The 4020-nt window shown below is 44.4% G+C and overlaps 1 pseudogene; it reads left to right on the top strand.

The window, feature by feature from the left end:
* Nucleotides 1-1873: 1873 nt before the first annotated feature.
* Nucleotides 1874-3423, top strand: LOC123784897 (large ribosomal subunit protein eL28-like; annotated as a pseudogene).
* Nucleotides 3424-4020: the final 597 nt, after the last annotated feature.

Raw genomic sequence — 4020 nt, 5'->3', positions numbered from 1 at the left:
GACCTATTGAAGCTGGCAGATTAGATATCAAGTAATTAGATTTGTTCAAGAGCTTATCTACTACTGAGCAAAAATTGCAAGCTTAGTCTCATCTGGGATGAGTCCTGTTTGCTTCCTGGCTGCTAATTTGGGTAAGACAAGGTCATTTCACTCAGTCTACCTTCTTTAAAACACATCCACCTTCCAGAAGGGCACTGCTTTTTTTGGCACGGGGCACAACAAACGAATTATTATTATTTGGGATTCTCATTAAGAGATGCCAGAGAGAAGGCATTACTTATCCATAGATTTGGATAGATCTGAAGCTGTCCTGATGGCAAGGGTAGAATTATACAGTGCTTCAAGTGTCTTGGTGATAGGTGTAATGCTGAGAGAGCAGGGAGAAAACAAATGATCTGACCTCTATCTGGCCCACGGGCTTCCAAATTATGTGACTTGTGGAATTTGTTGAAGGCCTCCATCAAACAATAAATGATAATTAACCATTGATTCCCTTGTATGTACATAACATCAAGTTCAGGACTGGGGGAGATATACATGATAAGACAAAAACTCCTACCATCTAGGAATGCATGATCTAATTGAGAACATTTCAAAATATTAGAGAGCAGTCAATGATATGTCCCAAGTTAATGGTGCTTGAACCCTTGCTTTAGGAAATCAAGGGTCAGAAAGAGCAATCCCAGTGGGGGAGACTCAGGCAACCATTTATTGAACTAGGTTGGGTGGCATGTGGGGAAGAGGTAGAAAAAAAGGATAGTCCCGAGGACGAAATCCACAATGGAAGGAAAATTGTATGAGTTTGTTTTGGGGAACTGGAGAAATAAAGTCTGGGTTATTAGGATGAGACCCACTAGTGAAGGGCCGAAAATGATAGCCCAAAAAAATCTGCTGTTCATGACATAGACAGCAAAGTGCCATTTCTGAGAGGCAGGTGTTTTTGAGGGCAGAGTGGTAAGCTGGTGGTGTCTAGCATGGAAAGGGGGGTGCGTGGGGTCAGTGACTCGAGGTAAGGAAACCTTCCAGAAGGTGCAACAACTATTCAAAGCCATCTTTGCATTGTTCACATTAATAAAGCTAGAGCCTTAAGATGTATCCAAGGAATGTCAGCACAAATTATGCTGTGGGCAAGTGACCAAACCATCAGGAAACCTGATGGTTGAGTCCATGTGGGAAGAATGGCAGTTGTGTGAAAAGTGACCCAGGGTGGGCATAGCTACGAATGGGAGAGGGGCTGGGAAAAACTTCCTAGTTGTACCTGCTTTCCTTCTCTGGAGGGATCACTGTCACCCCAGTGCTACCATGCGGCAAGAAAGCCAGTCTGAAGCTGCAAGGTTAGTTACACCAGGGTGTCAGGAGCCCAGCTGGGAGGGGAGGTCAGGAGATGGGTATAGGAGATTGGCAGGCCTGGGAATTTCCCCACTTACCCCAAGGGCAAGGTTGTTATCACAGAAACAAGATGACACATTACAAATCAGGGCCATACAGAGCAGACCCTTGGTTGAGTAACTATGAGGTTTCTCAAGGGAATGGTTGGATGCTTGAGGAGAACAGAGGCTGTATTAACTGAAAGTACAATTCTAAAGGCTTTGTGACCTGAGCCTATTCTCTGTGGGACAGGAAATGGATCCTAGGTCTTCTTCTCTGGGTAGACACTACTAGCTAAAGCAATTGTTAGTACTAAAAGGACAAAAAGCCATAGGGGAAATTGTTCCCCTAAAAGCCATAGGGGAAATTGCCAGGGATTTGAGGAGTGCAAGAAAAATGAAACAAAGAACAAACAAAGGCAACAAATGGGCAGATATCTCTCAGAGGAAGCAGAATGAAAAATCCTCTTTCTCTCTTGGCTGCCATAGTGAAAGGAGCTGCCACCATGTCCACCCACCTGCGATGGATGGTCTTGTGCGGAACTGCTCTGGCGTCCTGATCAAGAAGAACAAGCAGACATACAGCACCTACCCCAATCATCCAAGGGGTTGCAACTCCTTCGCTACAATGGGTCCATTCACTGCAAGACGGTGGGCATGGGATTTGCAACAGGGTGGATGGAACTAGAAGGTATCATGCTAAGAGAAATAAGTCAGTCAGAGAAAGACAAATATCATATTCACCCCATGTGGAATTTAAGAAACAGAACAGATGAACATAGGGGAAGAGAAGGAAAAATAAAGTAAGATAAAAACAGAGAAGGAGGCCAACTATAAGAGACGCTTAACTACAGAGAACAAACTGAGGGTTGCTGGAGGGGAGATGAGTGGGAGTGCGCTAAATGGGTGGTGGGCATTAAGGAGGGCAGTTGTTAGGATGGGCACTGGGTGTTATATGTAAGTGATGAATCACTAAATTCTGCTCCTGAAGCCAATACTACTCTCTATGTTAGATAATTTGAAAAAAAAAAAAAAGGACCGTGGGTATGAAATCAGGGCCCCGGCACAGGTGTAGTGGTGGTCATGAAGTGGAGATCTGGCCAGGGAAAATCCACGGCCTCCTGGTGCGAACCACCTTCAACAGGAATGCCTGGGCCACGCCCGGCAGCAGCAGGCACGTGATCTGCAAGAGCAGGCACGCCCCCAGCTCTGCCCGTGGCCACCACCTGCAGAGCCAGCGCCATCCTGCGCAGCCAGAAGCCTGTGATGGTGAAAAGGAAGCCGCCTGTCCCACCAACAGCTCCTGAGCACCTGTCCCCACCTCCAAAGCAATACAAATGTCAACCACCTCAAGAATAAATAAATACAACTGATGAAGAATGTAAAATAAGTACAATTCACATCACCAGTGGGAGACAGGAGACTCCTGAAAAATGCCCCAGGGACAAGCAATTATAAAGAAGAAGCAATTTGAAATCCTGACTTTGAAAATACAGTTGTTGAAATACGGGATTTAGTGAATGGTTGAATAACAGAACTCATATAGCTGAATAAATAAGATGAAAGATTGGATCAAAAAAATTCGAAAAACATCAGGATGGGATAAAAAGATAGATGAGAGATAAGCAAAGTTGTATGGAAATAGAAACAGAAGTAGCAGCACCCCTGGAAAGAGACGCAAGAAATAGCAAAAAGGCGAATAGAGGAGGTGAGTTTTGAAGGCTTACTGACAAATATTTTTCCAAAGTTAAAATGGTCAGTCTGGGATTAAAACCCAGGAAGCCTACCTGTAATAGTTGGGCTTTTGGTTACTTGCTTTGACAATCACAGGGCAAACTGAACTGGGTAAGAATTCAGCAAGGCTCTGGATAGAAGATGGACAGTGTTGTACCATCCAAGCACTAATCAACTACGCGTGTAGGGAAAGTAAATCATTACTTATAATAGTAACACAAATTATATCTCAGAATTAACCAGAAGGGGAAAATTGACTATTACGGAACATGAAGCAAGAGTTACTTCTTCAAAGGTTTTGCCTGGAAATGGTGCACGGTCATTTCCATGGGGCTTAGTCTTGAAAAAGGTTGAACACATTTGCCAAACGACTGTGAAAAAACCAGCCAACAATGGTTGTCTGAATAAAATCAAACTTCCAGCTATTCCCAAATGTCTGTCTGAATTATGTTATTGGTGTATTGTCTCTTTCAGTGTCTCTCTTCGTCTGGAAAATGGGCATGCGTCCAGATTTGTTTTAGCGGGGTTTGTTAAGGCGTGGAGATCAGAACTAGCAGGCATACCTCGGCCCCTTCCAGGAGCGTTTAGTCACTGAAATCCGCCAAAGACACCCTGTCCTCTAAGGCAGTCATTGGTGATGTCCTAGTGTATTAATTCACTGCATGGGAGCGCGTAGGGGAAAATACGGCCAAGTACCTAATGCAAAATGCATAACTGTGTGTGCGTGTGTATGCAGATGATGTGCAGACGTACCTAGAACTTTAATAAAACTGCGCCGGAACTCAATACAATTGACTAGAGGTTCCTGCATGTGGAGACCTGGCAGGATGCCTAAAGGAGAGCGATCCCCTTGGGTTCTGTTTTCTGTTGTATTACGGACTATGCATTCATGGAAATGCCCGGATAGTAAGTGATAGAC

Source organism: Ursus americanus, chromosome 31 (genome assembly GCF_024610735.1).
Source record: "Ursus americanus isolate L20-20 chromosome 31, mUrsAme1.1.p, whole genome shotgun sequence".
Lineage (NCBI taxonomy): Eukaryota > Metazoa > Chordata > Mammalia > Carnivora > Ursidae > Ursus > Ursus americanus.
Note: the sequence above shows the minus strand (reverse complement) of the source record. Positions and strands in the feature narration are given on the sequence as shown.